The sequence below is a fragment of the Mauremys reevesii genome, linkage group 2, assembly GCF_016161935.1.
Source record: "Mauremys reevesii isolate NIE-2019 linkage group 2, ASM1616193v1, whole genome shotgun sequence".
In the NCBI taxonomy this organism is placed as follows: Eukaryota; Metazoa; Chordata; order Testudines; family Geoemydidae; genus Mauremys; species Mauremys reevesii.
This window is the reverse complement of record NC_052624.1, coordinates 49,613,300-49,635,711: the sequence shown is the minus strand read 5'-3', so window position 1 is coordinate 49,635,711 and position 22,412 is coordinate 49,613,300. Positions and strand designations below refer to the sequence as shown.

At 45.4% G+C, this 22,412-nt stretch overlaps 1 protein-coding gene across 6 annotated transcripts in view; it reads right to left on the bottom strand.

Annotated features, from left to right (window-relative positions):
- The window catches only part of UMAD1 (UBAP1-MVB12-associated (UMA) domain containing 1), a 166,096-nt gene that overhangs the window by 56,858 nt on the left and 86,826 nt on the right, over positions 1 to 22,412 (bottom strand). The gene's annotated exons all lie outside the window — the stretch shown is intronic.

Sequence of the window (22,412 nt, the reverse complement as noted above, 5' to 3'; positions counted from 1 at the left end):
TATAGGAAATGGCCTCCACATGGGAGGAGGAACGCGTCCACGATGGAGCCTGGGCTGTGATTCAGGAAGGAGCAAAACTGCTGACACTTCCTGTTGCGTCGTGGGGAGAACAGGTCTATCTAGGGAAAGCCCCATCGTTGGAAGATTGAGTTCACGAGGTCCGGGCATAAGGACTGCTAGTTGCTGTGGAATGACCAGCTGAGATAGTTTGCCAACTCGTTCTGCAACCCGGGGAGGTATGATGCTTGCAGGTGCATTGAATGTTCTATGCAGAAGTCCCAAAACATGAGGGCTTCCTGGCACAGGAGAGTGGAGAGTGCACCCTCTTGTTTGTTGATATAGAGCATTGCTGTGGTGTTGTCTGTCATTACTGACATACATTTCCCTGATATGTGGGTTTGGAAAGTCTAGCATGTCAAGAGCACTGCTCTCAGTTCCCTGACATTGATGTGGAGAGTGAACTCCGCCTGAGATCTGAGGCCTGGAGTCCTGAGATCTCCCAGATGTGCTCCCCAGCCCAGTGCTGATGCATCTGTCACTAGTGAGAGAGACAGCTGAGGGCTGGTGAAGGGGACCCCTGTACATACTATGTGAGGGTCAAGTCACCACTGGAGGGAGTTGAGGAACTGGCGAGGCCGGGTCACAATCCTGTTCAAGGTGTCCTGAACTGGCTGATGCACCAACGCTATCCACAACTGAAGAGGTAGAAGTCTGAGTCTGGCATGCTGCACCACATAGATACAAGTGGCCATGTGTCCTAGAAGTTTCAGGCAATTCCGGTGGGGAACTGCCTGAGACATCAAATGATGTCATGCTTCCGGGAGATATGCCCTGGCCTGTGTAGAGTCCAGCACCACCCCAATAAATTCTATCCACTGAACTGGGGCAGCATAGATTTCCCCACATTCAGGAGAAGGCCCAGTTTGTCGAACATCATTCTTATGAAGTCAACTTGTGCCTCCACTTGAGACCTGGAGTGGCCCTTGATGAGCATGTCGTCAAGGTATGGGAACATGAGAGAGACCATGCAGAACTTGTGTTTCTTCATGAACTTGTTGAACTCCCGCAGGTCTAGGATGGGCCTGAGCCAGCCTTTGGCTTTCGGTATTAGGAAATACCGGGAATAGAAGCCCTTGCCCTTCTGCTCCTGAGGAAATTCTTCCACTGCCCCTATCGACAGGAGCAAGTGCACCTCCTGTACAAGGAGTTGCTTGTGAGAGAGGTTCCTGAAGAGGCATGGGGAAGCGAGGGTGGAAGGGTGGGGTTGGGGGGCACAGAATTGGATGGAATATCCCCTCTCTACTGTGCGGAGCACTCAACGGTCCAATGTGATGCGGGACCATGCAGGGTAGAAAGGAGATAGTTGGGACAAAAAGGTAAGGCGCCGTGGATCCAGTCCTTGTGCTGGTATACCGTCCTCAATCGCACCTTCAAAAAGGCCTGTTTGGGCACAAAGGTGGCTTGGATTGGCTAGAGCCCTTACCTGAGGACAGGTGCGGCCTCTTCCTGCAGTTCCTATTCCTCCTCCTGGAATCGTTTTGTTGTTGGTAGAACTGCAGCGAAAGTTGCGGCCTGAAGTGTTTCCGCTGCGTGGCGGGGGTGTGAAGGCCCAAGGACTTGAGTGGCTCTTGAGTCCTTCAGGCTGTGAAGCCTTTTATCCATCTTTTTGGAAAACAGAGTCACACCCTCAAAGGGAAGGTCCTGTAGTGTCTGTTTGACCTCGAAAGGGAGACCAGGAGCCTCTTCTCATAGCCGCCACACCCTCGTGGCCGCATCAGCTCCGTCCAGCACAGCCTGCAGGGAAGCTTGGAAGATGAGCTTACCCTCCTTGACCAAGGCCAACAATGGCCTGCTGATTCAAAATGCAACGCTGCAACCCGCTTGTAGAATAGACCTTCCTCCAAAAAGGTCGAGTCTTTTCGCCTCTCTGTTCTTAGGGGAGGGTCCCCACTGATTGGCAGTGTACATGACAAGGGAATCAGGCGGCGGGTGCGAGTATAGATGCTCGTAGCCCGGAGATGGCACAAAATAGCACCTTTCATTGCGCTTAACTGTGGGGGGAAACGAAGATGGAGTCTGCCATAAAGTTTTGGTCATGTCCAATACAGTCTTGATAAGAGGCAGAGCAGTGCGTGCAGGTCTGGAGGGGGCGAGGATATCCACCATGGGAGCTGCGTCCTCCACTACCTCCTCTGCCTGAATAACCAAGCCCTCGGAAACTCGCCACAGCAGCTGCTGCAACACTCTGTTGTCCTCTAGGGTTGAGACTATAGCGGTGCCCACCAGCGCCTCATCTGGCGAGGAAGAGGAAGAAGTGCCTGAAACGGGCGGTTGTTCCCTTCCATCAGCACCCAAGGGGTACCACGAATCGTGAGGATCCCGGGCTGGTGACAACCCGGACAGTGTCATGCCCCTCAGTGCTGGGACAGAAGACAACCATGGCAGGGTTGTAGGTGGTGCTGTCGGCGGTGCTGTCAGCACCGCTGCCGGTGAGCAGAACTTTGAGCCACCGCTTCCTCTCTTTCAAAGTTCTGGGGTGAAACCAGATTCTGCAACGGTCCTTTTTGTGATCCTCACCCAGGCAGCTTAAACATGTGGTGTGAGGGTCACTTTTTGACATTCGCTTGGCGCAGACCTCACACTTTTTGAATCCCGGGGACCACAGCATACCACGGCTCTGGGGAGTCAGGGAGGGAACCCCAACACACTCTAAACTAACAGTAAACTACTACTAACTACAGAAGAACTATAAACAAATGACACTGATAAGGCCCTTGCTAAAGCAAGAGCTATGGGATGTTCCAGCTAACCTTCACTGGTGGTAAGAAAGAACTGGGGGAGGGGGTCAGCAAGGTTCTATATTGAGTGCCATGAATGCACGACACCAAGGGGCACGCAGGCCAACCTGACAGATGCTGTTCCAGCTGTGTGTGTGTGTGTGTGTGGCTGGGTGTGTGGGTGGGTGCGCGCGCCTCCTCCCCCAATTGGAACGGACATGAACAAGCACCCGAAGCAACAGAATTTTCTATTAGATTTTATTGGTCAATTTATCAACAGCATCCAAGTGTGATATATTTTCATCCAGTGGCTATATCTGTTCAAGATAACTGTGCATCAAAAAAATGGTGCTTACTTAACGGCATTGTTCCAACCAATAGCCTATGCCAAGTGGCTTTTAGGAAGGTGAAACCACAAGAGAGCAGATCTGTCCACTTGGAATAACTGTCATTTCACCGACCCTTTCAACCTATTCTTTTATACCTCCACCCCACTTCCTAATCTGTGCTGAAGCTACAACATAGCACTAACTGTTGTGGGAGGAAAAGCAGAAAGTCTTCTTTGAAGCTGTAAATCTGTTTTATGTCCAGTTATTGGAAAGGAGAGCTAAAGAGTGATGTATCCAGCAGTCTCATCTTCATTCCACTGGACAGTAAAAAGTCCTATATTTGGACTGTACAGAAAAAGTAGGGTGATTATTTGAGAAAAGAACTATGTAAGTAAAAATAATTTCACAATACAGATGTAAGAGGAAAATCTTTTAGTTAAAATGATTTAAGATAGGTGTGTGGAGGGGGGGGGGGAGAAATCAAAAAATCCATTAGCAACTGCACCAAGTGGAAAGTCAACTTCTAATCTCTAGTTTAAGCTATGTTTTCAAGAAAAGAACTAAATTTCTCCTGAATGACCTAATCTAGATGGGAAGTTATAAACTAATGAACATCATCCATTTGGGTCTCTCTCTGTGGAATGTGACTATCAGAAATTGTTCATTACACTGACAGTCACAGAGATATTACAAACATTACCAATATGTCTATCAAGAACAAAGATAAAGTTAGAGGAAACAGGAAAATTGTCTTGGACTTTTCAAAAGTGCTTATAAGCTTGGAGTGATTTACAGACTATGTTGACTCCTTTGAATCAAGGAAAGGCTTCCTCAAGAGATATTTAGTGAACAATCATCTCTAGTCTATGAACTATGGATGAAAATAAGTTTCCAAGGAGAAACTAAATATGTTCAGAAAGGACAAAAAGGAGGAAAAAGCAGCTTAGTGTCTTATGGTTACATCAGAAAAACCATCATTTTCCAGACCTTCTTTAGATATTTTTCTGTTAGAAAAAATTACCTACTATAACGCCATTTTCCTGACAATACTTCTAATCAGTCTGGAAATGACTAAACAGTTCTCTGAAGAGGGTACATGAATAGAGAGATGCTTTTCCAAATGTTTTAAGCTAGAATTTCATTTAGCAGTTTTAAATCCAAAATACAAGGGTATAGAGCTGTTATGACATCTGTTGGATGGTTGCAGGCTTAGACACTTCAGAAATTTGATTATTTGAGCACCTTCAAACCTCAATCATAAAAGGCTATACCTTAAGGGTACCACAAAGATACTCCTTAGAGATTAAGGCTATGTCACATGAGCTAGTACTGAACAGAGACAACTCGCAAGTACCACCTAGGGACTGGAGTTATAGATTCCTTTATTTATTAGCTTTAAGAGATTAACCCCCCTAACTTGAGGCTACTACTTTTTCCAATTCAAGACATACAAAATATTTGCTTAAGTGAAAAGCATTAAGAAAACTGCCAGTTATTACTTCTGAGCAAAGCACATGACTCTACATTCTTGTAATATTTGAAGGCATTGTTGTAACTCACTGTAGTTCAGATTTCTCACACTTTCTTCATAGCTCTCAGTTTTCATTTGCTCATAACTTCCCAGAACTAAGCTTTAGGGCTGAAATTTTCTAAGCTTGATTTCTGTCTGAAGGTAAATATTTTGGATGTTTGATCAAGCATTTCAGTCATTTTGGAATATGACAAAAGGAAAATTAAACTTTTTTAAATCAATGAGAGTTAGGCATCTAGGCGTTTTTGAAAATCTCTAGGCACCTGAATTCCTTTGAATATCTGACCTGTAGTCCATTGCCAAGCATAATTTTGTTGGCAGCTGAATCCTACAGACCAATACTATGTAGGGGGGTGGGAGCTGGTTTTTTATTTTGCTCTGCTTGTGAACCAAGGAGTTATAAAACAACATGACCTGCAATTACTTTATTAAAAATACACGTTATTTCAAACTAATCAGGATGCTTATGAGGTAGTGTGAGACTACAATGTTTTGATTCTTTTACTTGGCACTAATGCATGCATTTTCAAGACTATTACTATAAGGTAATACCAGAGGGGAGATATATAAAAGAGAATTTGAGTATGTGTATGCGTTGGGAGATTTTCAGCAGTGAGACTAGAGAAAAAGCTACCACACAAGAGAAAAATCTATTTTAAATAAGAGTAGAAAAACAACCAAAAAAGCTACCCTTTTAAACTGGTATCAGCATTTCTGTAAAGATCAGTGAGTGCTGGGGCAAGCCATACGTAACAAAAAGCTTACAATTGTCTAGATATATTCTGAATCCTGCTAAATAGAGACCTGATCTTGCAGCCCTTACTCATGTGCATAATCCCACTGGAGTGGGACAGCAAATGTGAGTAAGGATTGGAGGAATTCTCATTGTGCAAGCTGAAAAGGGCACATACTGTTATTTACCGGTAATTGCAAGCATACATAGGGTGACTACCTAGATGAAATAAAACAAAGAATGCTCACACACTGCCAAGTCAACCAGGTAGAAACCTGTTCTCTCTATTTCCTCCCTACCCTGTGCATAGGTAAATGGAGGGAGAATACAGTGCAGCTGCAGCAAACAGACTCCCAGAAGCCAAACTATTTAAGATTTACAATCTACAAATATTTTCAATATAAAAGCTGTTGTTCAGAGGCATTACAATTTAGACTTAGGAGCCAAAGAAGTAAAAATATGGTGATTTTGGAAATAATTAAGGAACATGGGATTAGAACAAATCAGTTGCACATCCTATAGGTATCTCTCTCAGCCTACTGGTTCTCTAATTTGAAATGTAGGCTACTGAACCATGAAGAGAGAGAACAGAAGCATCTTTTCCCCCGTGGCACTGAAATTTATTTTATCCCGAAAATATAAATACAATATTTATTAAACATTAAAATATCTTGAATTCAAATTTCTAATAAATTGGTCATTAAACCAAAAAGTAAAATTAATTTTACTCTTTCATCTAACATATATAACAAAGAAGTGTTAAAGTGTGAAAAATTCCACACAATACAAAGTCCTTTACAACTCTGAGTAGACTCAGAACTTCGATTGTGTTTTTACAAGACTTTTTGACAGACTGTAGACTGATACAGCTGAGTAGATATTAGCACAGTCATATCAACTTTTTGTTTTTTTCCTGGCAGAGCTGCAGAAACAGCATGTTGGCTGGGCTGGGTTTCTGGTATCAACAAACTGCATACAAGAGGAGAAAACTCATACTCCTGGTTTACCAACACCATATGGATGTTTTGGATTGAAACATGGCTAGTTCTCATGGAATTGCTTTTTCCTTCCTGATGCAGTGGAATGAGCAGTGCTGCTTCCTTTTGCTGCCAGTTGAGGGAAAACTGAAGTAAACATTGTGATTCTGTTGTTCAATTTCTGTTTAGTGTTGTCTTTCAGTCAGGGGCGGCTCTAGACACCAGCGCGCGCCAAGCGCGCGCGGGCGGCGCTTCGGGCGGGCGGCATTTGGCTGGGAGGAGCTCTGGCATGCCTGCGCCTGGTAGGGGGGAGCCGGGACGCCGGACCTGGCGCAGCGCATGCGCGCGCGCGGTCCCGTCTTCCCCGCGGGCTCGGAGCTCCCGCAGGCGCGCGCGCAGGCGCGGGTCCTGTCCCCCGCCCGCATGCCGCCGCCGCGCGCCGGAGCGAGCTCCACAGGAGGCAGGGACCGACCGCGGGAACGGCGGGCGGCGCGCGGCGCAGCCGCAGCTGCCTGGGCGGCAGCCCCCGAGCCCCCCCCCTTTCAGTCACCATTTTATGCTGATGTGTCACGTTGCAAAGGTCATTGTAACATGATGTTGTATCATGACATCAGGCTGTGATGACACTAACAGCATCTATGGTATTTCAAGACAATTCAAACATTTGGAAAGCCTTACGGGGACTTTCAAAATTCACCACAAAATCAGGATGGATAACAACCTGACTGGTCTGTAGCAGGACAGTGAGCCAGCACTACGGGGTTGCTCCCAATGTGAGGAATACCACAATCCATATTTCGGAGAAAAAAGAAAACTACTGATAATGAGGAATTAATTCTATTTGGTGATTAATTTAACTGCACATTTCCAAAGAGGCAGCAAAGGCAGAGAAGGTCCTGGATCAAATCTGTAGAATTATACATTCATAATCTGGGTGCTCAATAACTACAAATAAGCATGCACAGTAATTTGCATAGTTATATGACTATTTAGATTCATAATGGGTCATTTGTGCAGATACACTTGGGAATGAAATGGGTAAGTTATGCTTGAACCTTTGAATGTAATATTCTAAAACTTTGGTTCATCATTTTTAGCACATCTATTCCCCCCTTCAAATTCAGCCTTCACAATATCTGTTTTGTCAGAGAACTGAACACTTTGACAACAGCTACCTATCAGGTTAATTATTACTGTGTGGGTGTAATATATACACATAGAAATATGTTGATAGGCACAGTGTACAAGCCAAAACAATGAAAAAAACATTTGTCTCCTCTCAGTAGTGCAGTCCAATAGTCTCTCATGGCTCAAACCTGTCCTCTCATATCAACTGTGGAGCTGTCTCATAGGTTCAGTGGCATAACTATTGGTGAAGTAATTAATGTCAGTCTCTCTCTACAGGATGCTCTTTTTGTTTTTATACAGTTTCAATTTATAAATCGCCTAACTAGATAAAGGGTGCTCAAGACCCTTCCAGGAAAGAGTCCAAAAGTTTAACATAGTCTGCAGTCAATCTAATGATTGGAAGCAAAGGATAAACAAGTGAACCTTAAATTTATATATTTTATATAAATAATACTAATACTTCACACTTATTCAGAACACAAGAGCTTTGAATTGTTATCTTCATTTTATAGATAGGCAAGTCACTTCACCTCACTAAGGACACAGAGCAGGTCAGTGATGAAACCAAAATACAAAACACAGGTCTCCGGACTGCCAATCCGGTGCCCCATCTCTTAGACTATGTTGCTTCCCATAAAATACTGGATGGTAGCATGCTTTACATCACTATACAAGGAGCTTCAGAGAAGGGTTGCTAAATGACTGAGGCACAGTGTAGCATGTGTTGTCACTAGTGAAAGGACAGTTACCTGTTCCGTAACTGGCATTCTTCGAGATGTGTTGCTCCTGTCTATTCCACAGTAGGTGTGCATTCTCGCCATGTGCACCAGTGCCAGAAGTTTTTCCCTTAGCAGTACCCATACTGGGGGAGCACTGCGGCGACCCCTGGAATGGCACCTGTATATCGTGCTATAAGGGGAGCCGCGGGCTCCCCATAGCCTCGGTTCCTTTTTGCCGGACAACTCTGACAAAGGGGAAGGAGGGCTCGCCTTACTCGCTCTGAACACCTATTCCCCTCCTCATTCAGCCATGGAGCATCCACGCTGTCAGGTGGAGCGCGGCCAGATTGGGATGGAGGATGCACCCTCCATCCTGGGAGAGGAGGTCCGGGCGGAGTGGTAGCGCCCTTGGGGGGGGGGCGCTAAGAGGCGCAGGAGGGGCCCGTACCAGTGTTGGTGGGCCCACACCGGGGCTATGAGAATGACTTCTGCCTTGTCCGCTTTCACCTTCTGAAGGATCTTGGCGATGAGGGGAACGGGGAAAGGCACAGAGGAGCTGGCCCGACCAGCTCAAGAGGAATGCGTCGGGGATCGTGCCTTCCCCCACCCCTCCCCTGGAGCAGAACCAGGGGTAACGCCGGTTCTGACAGGTTGCAAACAGGTCGATCTGGGGAGCTCCCCACTCTTGGAAGAGCGACCTACAGGTGGAGCGACCATTCATACTGGGGGGAGAAGACCCTGCTGAGGCGGTTTGCTCGCGTATTGCGGACACCCGGGAGATGAGCCGCCCTTAGGGAGATACTGTGGGCTATACAGAACTCCCATAAGTTCAGGGCTTCCCAGCAGAGGGCTAGGGAGTGAGTCTCGCCTTGCCTGTTGATATAGTACATGGCGGCGGTGTTGTCCGTGAGGACTCTGACCACCTTGCCATGGAGGTGCGTGAGAAAAGCCACGCGTGACAGTCGAACTGCCCTGAGCTCCTTAATGTTTATGTGAAAAGGCAAGTCCGGGGCTGACCACAGTCCCTGGGTCTGCACGTTCCCCGTGTGGGCTCCCCATCCGAGGTATTGGATACCAGGTCTATGGACGGGTTGGCCTCTCTGAAGGGAACCCCTTGCAACATATTGGTCGGGCAGGACCACCAGAGCAGGGAACCCAGTACCAGGGGCAGAACCGTGAGAGCCTTGTCCATACTCTCATGAGCTTAGGAGAATTGGGAGGCCAGCCATATCTGGAGGCGCCTCATGCGGAGTCTGACGTGGTCCACCATGCAAGTGCATGCCGCCATGTGTCCCAGAATCCGGAGACACGCCCTTGCTGTGGTCATTGGGAAGGTCGTGACCCAGGCAATGAGATCCCTTAGGGTCTCGAACCGGTCTAGGGGAAGAGAGGCTGTGGCCCTGGAGGAGTCTTGCAGGGCCCCAATGAACTCTATGCACTGAACGGGCACTAATATTGATTTGGTCTCGTTCACGACCAGGCATGTCAAGAGGAGCAGCTCCACTTGGGACTGCACTTGGAAACGAGACTCACCCTTGAGGAGCCAGTCATCTAGGTAAGGGAAGATCTGTACCCCCTCCCACCTGAGGTAGGCCGCCACCACAGACATACATTTCGTGAAGACTCTGGGAGCTGTGGAGAGGCCAAAGGGGAGGACCGCAAATTGGCAGTGGTCCATCCCTACCATGAATCGGAGGAAGCGTCTGTGCCCTTCGAAGACATGGATGTGAAAGTACACGTCCTGAAGGTCCAGGGCCGCATACCAGTCCCCTGGCTCCAGGGAGGGAATAATAGAGGCCAGGGACACCATGCGGAACTTGGAACGGATTAGGAACCTGTTCAGGCCGCGCAGGTCCAGGATAGGCCTGAGACCCCCTTTCGCTTTCGGGATCAGAAAGTAATGGGAGTAGAACCCTTTGCCCTGGAACTGAACCGGTACCCTTTCCACCGCCCCCAGGTGAAGCAGCCGATCCACCTCCTGACCCAGGAGGCGGACATGTTCCAGGTCCCCCGGGGCCATCCTGGAGGGTGGGTGATTTGGCGGGGGTGAGGTGAACTGCAATATGTAGCCCTTGGAAATGGTACTGAGGACCCACTGGTCCAAAGTTATACGGGACCACGCCCTGAGGAAGGCAGACAAGCGGTTGCAGAACACAAACTTTATTAATAGGAGGGCCTCCCTGGCAACAGGCCCGGTGCCCCTCTGCAAATAGTCAAACCCGCCTCTTTCCCTACCTCTTGCCCTTAGATGGTCCAGGCTGCGGGGCAGAGCAGGACTGCCGCTGAGACCGACTCTTCTGGTCTCTGGGTCTTTTGTACGGGGGCTCATATCTGCTCCTCTCAGGTTGAGCCCCTGGGAGCGATTTGGCCTTGTCTTTAGCCGGGGGGACATAGAGGCCCGAGGTCTGCAAGGTGGTGCAGGAATATTTCATCCCATGCAGCCTGACGTCCGTCTGGTCTGCAAAGAGCGCCTTGCCATCGAACGAGAAGTACTGCATCAGAGACTGGGCCTCCGATGACAGCCCGGACAACAAGAGCCACGACACCCTGCGCATGGCGATCATGGAAGCCATCGAGCGGGCCGCCGTGTCAGCAGCATCAGACACTGCTTAGCTGCCGCCGACTCCTCTTCCACAAGAGCCTTGAAGTCTTTCCTATCCCAGTATGAGAGGAGGGGCTCAAATTTAGGCAGGGACTCCCACAGGTTGAAGTCGTACCTCCTCAGTAAGGCCTGGTGGTTGGCTACCCGAAGCTGGAAACTAGCCGACAAATAACATTTTCTGCCAAAGGAGTCCAGTCTCCTGGCGTCTTTGTTCTTGGGGGTGGGGGCGGGCTGGCCCTGATGCGCTCTGTGGTTTACCGATTCCACTATAAGCAAGTTGGGTGCTAGGTGGGAATAGAGATATTCATGGTCCTTCGCCGGCACAAAGTATTTCCTCTCGGCCTTTTTTTGAGACTGGGGACAGAGAGGCGGGAGTTCACCACAGGGAGGGAGAGCGTCACTGGTCGAAGTGGCCCCGAGTCTGATCTGCGTACCGGCGTCGGGGTCAGTACCGACTCCATCAGGAGAGCTCTACGTCTAAAGTCTCTCTCCTTCTTGGTCCTTGGCTTGAACGACCTACAGATCTTGCAACAGTCACTAATGTGAGTCTCACCCAGGCAGTAAAGACACTCAGCGTGAGGGTCGCTCCTGGGCATGGAACAGTGACAGGAGTCACACGACTTGAAGCCTGGGGCACGGAGCATGCCCCAAGCCCACTCTAACAACCAAAGGACGATCTATCAATGGTGCCACTAAGGTCGAGAAGAAGGGCAGCAGCAGAGCTGGAGCACAAAGTTCCGACTACCTTCACTGGCGGCAAGAAGGAATTGAGGGTGGGGGGAGCCCGCGGCTCCCCTTATAGCATGATATACAGGCGCCACTCCAGTGGTCGCCACGGTGCTCCCCCAGTACGGGTACTGCTAAGGGAAAAACTTCCGGCACCGGTGCATGTGGCGAGCACACACACCTACTGTGGAATACACAGGAGCAATCACTTGAAGAAGAAATAAGCAGTCTTAAATGGTTTTACTCTCCCAAGATCAATTCACGGGTCAGTAGATTTTGTTGATCTTTATAATATGATTGTCCCTCCTCCTTACATAGTTTGAGCAACAGTAAAATAGGTAATAATGCACATATTTAAATTATCATTAAGATTCATAAGTTAATACCACATAGGAACAAACATGAGCAGTTCTTACCTCTCAAAGATAGAGAAGACGCTGCAGAATAAGACACACATGACTGAATTGGTTTACATTCACCTCATATGTTGAATGCTATTCTCACAGCCATACAAAAAAAAAAAAAAAGACAGTGGGACAAATCCTCAGCTGGTGTAAATCAGCAAGGCTTCATTGAAGGCAATGGCAATATGCCAATTTACAGCATATTACGACCAGGCCCTATAATTTTAAAAAGAAAGCTGTGATTCTGATTCACAACATGATATTCAGAGAAAAGTACTGGGTCACTGAACTGTTGCAGGTGGGCCCAATTCAGCTCATTCTAATAGCAGATGACTTCAGCATGTGGTTTGTGGTGTAAGGAATAACCAAAGCATAGACAATTTGGACCAACATTCTGAAAGACTTTGTAGGTCAAGAGAAGCCCTAAAAGTTAATATGGCATATGACTAGCTAGTAGTGTAACCTAGCCAGAAACAGAATTCTATTATATGCTCAATCATGCTTGTACCAGACAGAATCCAAGCACTGTACTTTCTACCATCCTAAGTCAGTTAATTGTGTTTGTATGGGTAGTAACAGTTGTCTACAATGGGGCAAAACAAAACAAACAAGGACATCAGACAGTAGTCCTCAGATGGTAAACAACATATTTAACCAGAACAGATGTCTATTATTAAAATGTTACAGCACATTCAATCTATGACCGGTATCAGAGGGGTAGCTGTGTTAGTCTGGTTCTGTAGAAGCAGCAAAGAATCCTGTGGCACCTTATAGACTAACAGACTTTTTGCACCATGAGCTTTCGTGGGTGAATACCCACTTCTTCGGATGCAAGTAGTGGAAATTTCCAGGGACAGGTATATATAAGCAAGCAAGAAGCAAGCTAGAGATAATGAGGTTAGATCAATCAGGGAGGATGAGGCCCTGTTCTAGCAAGTTGAGGTGTGAAAACCAAGGGAGGAGAAACTGGTTCTGTAATTGGCAAGCCATTCACAGTCTTTATTTAATCCTGAGCTGATGGTGTCAAATTTGCAGATGAACTGGAGCTCAGCAGTTTCTCTTTGAAGTCTGGTCCTAAAGTTTTTTTGCTGCAGGATGGCCACCTTAAGATCTGCTATTGTGTGGCCAGGGAGGTTGAAGTGTTCTCCTACAGGTTTTTGTATATTGCCATTCCTAATGTCTGATTTGTGTCCATCTATCCTTTTCCTTAGAGACTGTCCAGTTTGGCCGATGTACATAGCAGAGGGGCATTGCTGGCATATATTACATTGGTGGATGTGCAGGTGAATGAACCGGTGATGGTGTGGCTGATCTGGTTAGGTCCTGTGATGGTGTTGCTGGTGTAGATATGTGGGCAGAGTTGTCATCGAGGTTTGTTGCATGGATTGGTTCCTGAGCTAGAGTTACTATGGTGCGGTGTGCAGTTGCTGATGAGAATATGCTTCAGGTTGGCAGGTTGTCTGTGGGCGAGGACTGGCCTGCCACCCAAGGCCTGTGAAAGTGTGGGATCATTGTCCAGGATGGGTTGTAGATCCCTGATGATGCGTTGGAGGGGGTTTAGCTGGGGACTGTATGTGATGGCCAGTGGAGTACTGTTGGTTTCTTTCTTGGGTTTGTCTTGCAGTAGGAGGCTTCTGGGTACACGTCTGGCTCTGCTGATCTGTTTCCCTATTTCCTCGTGTGGGTACTGTAGTCTTGAGAATGCTTGGTGGAGATTTTTTAGGTGTTGGTCTCTGTCTGCGGGGTTAGAGCAGATACGGTTGTACCTCAGTCCTTGGCTGTAGACAATGGATCTTGTGGTGTGTCTGGGATGGAAGCTGGAGGCATGAAGGTAGGCATAGCGGTCGGTAGGTTTTCGGTATAGGGTGGTGTTAATGTGACCATCACTTATTTGCACCGTGGCGTCTAGGAAGTGGACCTCCCATGTAGATTGGTCGAGGCTGAGGTTGATGGAGGGGTGGAAGCTGTTGAAATCGTGGTGGAATTTTTCCAGAGTCTCCTTCCCATTCAATCTACAACTTTCATCTTAAAGTTCTAACCACAGAAATAGGCCATATAATCATCATCAGCAGCATCCCATTACGCCTCTGGCGTTTAGAGCAGCAACGAAGCTCCTCCACTCCTATCTGTTTCTGGAAAGTCTTTCAGGGGTTCCTCAGCTGTGCCCCAGGTTTTACAGCTCAGCTTCAACAGCTCTTTGCCACGTCGTTTTCAGGCGGCCTCGTTTTCGCTTGCCTTCAGGTGTCCATTTTACTGCTACTCTGGTGATGGAATCAGTTTCCAACCGAAGCACATGGCCAATCCACCTCCAACACCTCCTGAAAATGATGCTGCTCATATCTCCTGGCCCCACTGGGTCAACAGATCTTGGTTTGAGATTGTTCTGGGCCAAAAGATATGGAGGATTTTTTTCTGAGGCAGGTTGAATGGAATGAAGATAGTTTGGACATGTCATACTTTCTCATTCCCCAGCATTCTGCACTATAAAGTAATGTTGAAAGTATGCAGCTCTGATAAATCTTGGGTTTAGTTTTGGTTTTGTATGTTGATGATTTCCAGACTCTATTTAAGCTCCTGAAGGTGTTCCTGGCTTTACTGATTTTGTTCTGGATGTCCTGGCTTGTTCCACTGTCCTGGCTGATAGTGCTGCCCAAGTATGTGAATGTTTCTACATTGGTGAGAACTTAATCCTCTATCTTAGGTAGGCTAAGGGTATGTCTACACTACCAAATTAGGTCAAATTTATAGAAGTCTGTTTTTAGGAAGTGATTTTATACAGTTGATTGTGTGTCTCCCCACTAAGCGCCTTAAGTCGGTGGAGTGTGTCCACAGTACCGTGGCTAGCGTCAACTTTCGGAGCGTTGCACTGTGGTAGCTATCCCACAGTTCCTGCAATCTCCGCTACGCATTGGAATCCTGGGTTGAGCTCCGAATGCCTGATGGGGCAAAAACATTGTCGCGGGTGGCTTTGGGTACATGTCATCAGTCGCCCCTCCCTCCATGAAAGCAACGGCAGACAATCGTTTCATGCCTTTTTTCTGTGCAGACACCATACTGCTTTCAGCAGACAGTGCAGTAGGACTGCTAACCGTCACCATCCAACCACTGCTTCCGCTGCAACTCTGCTCTCTTCGTGCCATGAATCCACCTCGCAGGTCCTCTCGTCGTTCTTTATAAATATCTATTCTCGTGGCATCCCATCATCATTCACCGATTCCGCAGCAACTCTGCTCTCCTGCTCTTGCCTCGATAGCGAATTTCTCCATGTTGTCTGTCATGGGCTCCTGGGAACGTCTGTTCTTCATCGGGAAATGTGCGCGGTGCTAACCATCATCATCCACCGCTTCCACTGCAACTCTGCTCTCCTGCAGATGCCATACCACGGCAAGCATGGAGCCCACTCAACTCACCACTCCTGTTGTGAGCATTGTAAACATCTCGCGCATTATCCTGCAGTATGTGCAGAGCCTGCAAAAGCAGGAGAGGAGGCGATGACAATGCAATCATGATAGTGATGAGGACATGGACACAGACTTCTCTCGAAGCACAGGCCCTGGCAATTTGTTCATCATGGTGATAATGGGGCAGGTTCATGCCATGGAACACTGATTCTGGGCCCGGGAAACAAGCACAGAGTGGTGGGACTGCATAGTGTTGCAAGTCTGGAATGATTCCCAGTGACTGTGAAACTTTCGCATGCGTAAGGGCACTTTCATGGACCTTTGTGACTTGCTTTCCCCTGCCCTGAAGCACAAGAATACCAAGATGAGAGCAGCCCTCACAGTTGAATTACCGTTGGGGATGCTGAAATGCCTATAGTTATCCTTCAGGACCCAGCCTACCCCTTAATGCCATGGCTCATAAAGCCATACACAGGCACCCTGGACAGTAGTAAGGAGCAGTTCAACTATAGGCTGAGCAAGTGCAGAATGGTGGTAGAATATGCATTTGGATGTTTAAAAGCTTGCTGGTATAGTTTACTGACTAGGTTAGACCACAGCGAAACCAATATTACCATTGTTATTGGTGCTTGCTGTGTGCTCCACATTACCTGTGAGAGTAAGGGGGAGACGTTTATGGCGGGGTGGGAGGTTGAGGCAAATCGCCTGGCAGCCGATTACGGTGTGACAGTTCTGTTTGTTTCTCCTTGATGAAAACCTACCCCCTTGGTTGACTCTACTTCCCTGTAAGCCAACTGACTTCCCCCCTTCAATCACCACTTTCAGAGGCAATAAAGTCATTTATTAATTCAATCACACAAATAGGGGGAAAACTCACAAGGTAGCTCGGAAGGGGTGGGTGGGGAGGGAAGCACCAGGTGGGGTGGTGGATGAGGGGAGGAGGGAAGGACAATGCCATACTACAGTTCAAAACTTATTGAATGCCATTCTGTTGCTTGGGCAATCCTCTAGGGTGGAGTGGCTGGGTGCCCGTAGCCTCCTCCTCTCCCCCCCCCCCCCGCCTTCTTGGGTGTCTGGGCAGGGGCGGCTCTACATATTTTGCCGCCCCAAGCACGGCAGGCAGGCTGCCTTCGGCGGCTTGCCTGTGGAAGGTCCCCGGTCCCACGGATTCAGCGGCACGCCTGCAGGAGGTCCACCGAAGCCGCGGGACCAGCGGACCCTCCGCAGGCATGCCGCCGAAGGCAACCTACCTGCTGCCCTCGCGGCGACCGGCAGAGCGCCCCCCGTGGCTTGCCGCCACAGGCATGCACTTGGCGTGCTGGTGCCTGAAGCCGCCCCTGCGTCTGGGTCAGAAGGATCTGGAACAGGGGCTGCAGCAGCGGTTTGTGCTCCTGCTGCCTTTCCTGCAGCTCCACCAGATGCCTGAGCATGTCGGTTTGCTCCCACATTAGGCTCATTAGCCTCTGGGACGGAGATGATAGGGAGAGTGTAGAAACATTTGCAGCTGCGGGAGGAAAAAAAGGGAGAGTAGTTTTTAAAAAGATACATTTTAGAGAACAAAAGGGAAGACTATTTCACACTCAATCAAGCAATTCACATTACAAAGCATATGTGCTTCCCTCCCCTCCCACCACCGCATGGCTAGTATCAGGGAAGATCCCTCTCAGCCAAACATGAACAGCTCAGCATGAACGGGCCTCCACCCACCGCATGGCAAAGGCTTTTAGAGTACCTCCAGGAAAGCTTCATGGAGATGTCCCTGGAGGATTTCTCCTCCATCCCCAGACACGTTAACAGACTTTTGCAGTAGCTATACTGGCTGCGAATGCATCCCAAGTCTTCAGGGCAAATTAAACACGCTTGCTTTTAAACCCTTTGGAGGGTGTACCTTTGTAAATATAATAGACGTGCCTTCTCCAGCTTCATGGTCAGGGAGCCCTCTTTGGGAGGGTATTGGCTCCAGGGTGATAAACAGTTCCGGGCTGCCGGGGAGAAGGGATTCTACACTTGCCTGCTGTGCGCTTGCCTGCTGTACAGATTATTTTCCCCATATAGCAATCAGATTCAGTACTTCCCATTCAGTCCATGATGGATCTCTTTTGTGATTCTGAGACTCCATGGTCACCTGTGCTGATCAGCAATGAAATGAAATTCAAAAGTTCCCGGGGCTTTTCCTGTCTACCTGGCCAGTGCATCTGAGTTGAGAGTGCTGTCCAGAGCGGTCACAGTGGAGCACTCTGGGATAGCTCCTAGAGGCCAATACCGTCAAATTGCATCCATACTACCCCAAATTCAACCCAGAGATGTCAATTTCAGCACTAATCCCCTCATTGGGGAGGAGTACAGAAATCGATTTTAGGAGCCCTTTAAGTCAACAAAAATGGCTTTGTCGTGTGGACGGGTGCAGGGTTACATTGATCTAACACTGCTAAATTCAGCCTAAAATTGTAGTGTAGACCAGGGCTAAGAATTGAATGGCTGAATCCAGACACTTACATCCTACAGGCAGTAGCTCTTGTTTTTGTCATTAACTTATTAAAGAAATAATCCAGACAGCCAAACTTGGCTATATCATTTAGGCAAGCTGACAGCCCAGTCTCATTGCCAAAAACAAAACAGGAGAGATAATGATAGCACTGTCCAGCCCTAGTACTGTCCAGCCTCTGAGCTTAAGTCAAAGAAATTATTAAAAAGGTGACCAGCTCAAGTAAATGTGAAAGTCTATCAACTTAAACAACATGTGCTATTACCCCTAAGATCCAAATAAAATGGACATTAACAACAAAAAATCTCACTTTGTCCTTTTTGGGTCTCATGACATCCAGCACAAACTAAATCATATTTGGGACTATGCCAGACAAGCAAGCACTGTTTACAGAAGTCTCAGAATCCTAGAAGATCACAATGCTGACAAAGAGCTCAGCTAAATATGTTTTTTATAATACTGTCTTGTTTTGCAGAAGTTTTCCTACTGTTAGTGTATGCTCCCGAAAACGTTGTGCATTGTATTACCCGCATTTGACACACAAAACTACAGACAGTTTTCCACTTGTTCCAGATCAGAGAGGATTTCTGTCTCTGCCATTTCCATAGTCTGTTGTACCAAATGCTCCAAGGAAGTTCCAGTGAGCCATATGTAGTCTTCCACATGAATTGTGATACCTAACTATAATTAGGATTATAAGTATCTTACAAAAGGTATATAATTAAAAATGTCTAACAATATATAATTTGGATAACTAGGGATTAAGCAATCCCCCGAGGGAGTCATTTCCCCCCACACCACCATAAAAATATACAAGAAGCCCTCCAGACACAGGGGAACAGCCACTAAATATTTGAGAGGAGTATGAAGCCCATGAAAGAGGAAATCAGCAGAACAAACAGTATAAAATTAATAGGCAAAATTCCTTTAATTTACAGACCCAACATAGCTCACTTTTAGTAGTTTCTTTTAATACAATTACTGTTACCACAGCTTCTGCCCATTAAATTTGATGACATCTGTTGGGTAAAGCGGGCATATTGGTCATCAATAAGAAGTGCAATATCAAATAAGACATGAGCAGCTTTACAAGGTGACAGTAGGGAGATATGAAGAACCAAAGTTATTACTATAAATATCTTTTGTTTCCTGTATCAATTTAACCTCAGGGTGTCCTCAACACCATAGACTGAGAGTAATCTTTACAAATCCTAATATACAACCATACCATCTGTCAAATAATATTTTATATCAGTCTCCACAAGTACATACTAACATAGTTGTCAAGGAGGGGCAAAAAAATATATATAATTTTACTACCTTTCCCTGCCAATGGAATGGGGAACTACATGAAATTAAAGGAAAATATTACCAAAGCTTCAAAATACTATTAAATATATCTAAATAGTCTAACAACAATGCTGATGTTGGGATGCATTATAATCTTAATTTTAGAATCTCAATGAAAATAGGTTAAGACTGAATATTGACAAATTGTGCAATAAAAATGCAAAAGCTACAAACTGAAGTACTGTGAAAACTGATAAAACCATGGTATTTCCTATCACTGTAATACTGTAACTAAATCAGAAGCTTCATGTTTCATAAACAAAGATTATTTTATGGGTTCAGTCCTGAAAAATTGAGAACTCTGGCCCTTATCCAAAGCACAGTATTTAGGAATGTGTTCAACTTGAGGTATGTGAATAGTCCCAATGAAGTGACTTACTGAAACTACACAGGCTGAATTGAAACCAGAGTGCTCAGCACCTTGCCAGGTCATGCCCCTATACTTGAAATTCCTCTGGCTGCATTTTACATAGTGTTACGCCACTTCAGAATAGTGAAGACTGGGAATTGCTGAAATCTAAACAAGTTCCCTTGTGATATATTGAGGAGGACAGAAAATAGTTATCAAGATGGTTTTGTTTTTATTTAGCTATCACTTATGCACTATGCTATTAAGTTAAGCAAGTACTATGTAAAGTGGATATCATTTAACTGCCACGATTTAGAAATTTGCAGTGTTGTACCATAGTATTCCCAGGATCTGACAGAGATGTGGTGGCCTTCTGGCTAAGAGAGATGAAAACGTTATCTAGTATCTTTTGTTGGACCAACCTCTGTTAGTGAAAGAAACAAGATTTTAAGGATAGCACTGTGGAGCTCGAAAGCTTGTCTCTTTCACCAACAGAAGTTGATCCAATAAGAGATATTACCTCACCCAGCTGGTCTCCCTCAAGATTTAGAAAGACACACAGAGAGAGCAACAAATCCAGTAAAATCTAAAGGGAGAAGGAACAGCAAAAAAGACAAAAGTTAATGGAGAATCTGTAGAAGGTATTTGCTTCAAGAACCACACTTTTCACAGTTTCACCTCTGAATAAGTAAGTTACCTATGGAAAATGACACTAACATTATTTTTTATCACCATTTTCCCTGTACCCCAATTACAAAGCCCTCACATTTAAATTCTAAATCAGACAGTGTTTAAAAATAAAAGCCAGTTTGCAATGAGAAAATAAGGATTTGATTCCTTTAAACAACTGAACACTCCTGGTCAATTATGCACAACAAATATTTGATACCCATTATAGTTTAACAGACAAATAGCTTTAAATAAATTACAATATCTTTGCAGAACATTCTTCGAATTCATGTGCTATCATTAATGCAAGACTAAACAAGTTGTATGATATTGTGTTTCTCACTAACACCACATTAAGTATATAAGATGGCAATCTACAGTACAGAGTTAAATACAACAATCATGTAGTTTTTAGGGCTGTCAAGCGATTAAAAAAATCAATCGTGATTAATCACACAATTGTGCTGTTAAATGGTAATAGAATACCATTTATTTAAATATTTTTGGATGTTTTCTACATTTTCAAATATATTGTTTTCAATTACAACACAGAATACAAAGTGTATAGTGCTCAGTTTTTATTTATTATAAACACTGGCACTGAAAAAAACAAAATAAATAGTATTTTTCAATTCTCCCATTGCAAGTACTGTAGTGCAATCTCTTTATCATGAAAGTTGAATTTACAAATGTAGAATTATGTATAAAAAAACCTGCATTCAGAAAGAAAACAATGTAAAACTTTAGAGCCTACAAGTCGACTCAGTCCTACTTCAGCCAATCGATCAGACAAACAAACTTGGTTACATTTACTGGAGATGATGTTGCATGCTTCTTGTTTATAGTATCACCTGAAAATGAGACCAGACATTCACATGGCACTCTTGTAGCCGGCGTCACAAGATATTTACATGCCAAATGCCCTAAGGATTCATATGTCCCTTCATGCTTCAGTCACCATTCCAGAAGACATGCATCCATGCTGATGACGGATTCTGCTCGATAACATCCAAAGCAGTGCGGACCAACGCGTGTTCATTTTCATCATCTGAGTCAGATGCCACCAGCAGAAGATTGATTTTCTTTTTTGGTGGTTCAGGTTCTGTAGTTTCCGCGTCGGAGTGTTGCTCTTTTAAAATCTCTGAAATCTCTGAACTGCTATAACATGAACTATACGGTGGAATGTGGGTAAAATAGCAGGAGACATACAATTCTTCCCCAAGGAGTTCAGTCACAAATTTAATTCATGCATTATTTTTTTTTAACAAGCATCATCAGCATGCAAGCATGTCCTCTGGAATGGTGGCCAAAGCACAAAGGGGCATATGAATGTTTAGCATATCTGTCATGTAAAGACCTTTCAGTGCCAGCTACAAAAGTGCTATGTGAACGCCTGTTCTCACTTTCAGGTGACACTGCAAATAATAAGCAGGCAGCATAATGTCCGGCAAATATAAACAAACTTGTTTGCCTTTGCAACTGGTGAACAAAAAATGGGACTGAGTGGACTTGCAAGCTCTAAAGTTTTACATTGTTTTGCTTTTGAGTGCAGTTATGTAACCAAAAATAAATAAATAAATAAAAATCTACATCTGCAAGTTGCACTTTCACAAGAGATTGCACTACAGTATTTGTATGAGGTGAACTGAAAAAATACTATTTCTTTTATCATTTTTAGAGTGCAAATATTTGTAATAAAAATAATAATACAAAGTGAGCATTGTACACTTTGCATTCTATGTTGTAATTGAAATCAATATATTTGAAAATGTAGAAAAACATCCAAAAATATTTAAATAAATAACTTTCACTTGGTATTCTATTGCTTAACAGTGCGATTAAAACTGCAATTAATCATGATTAATTTTTTAATAGTGATTCATTTTTTTGAGTTAATCGCATGAATTAACTGCAATTAATTGACAGTCCTAAGAGTTTTATTGTGGTTTTTTTTAAGTCCTGTGATTTCTCCTTGAACTACAAATGAAAACACAAACACGCGCACACAAGACTGGAATCAGTTTACTGATATCCAAAATTATCCATCTTCCTTCCATAGGAATTGAAATGTGTGCATTATTATTATTATTTTTTTAAAGTACACTGAGGTTTTAAAAACTGTTTGGTGAATGTCCAAATACTCAGTTACATGGGTGCACATATTTGCGTGCGCCTAATATATGGACACCAATGCCACATCTTAATTTGGCTATTTATGCATGCATGTAGCCA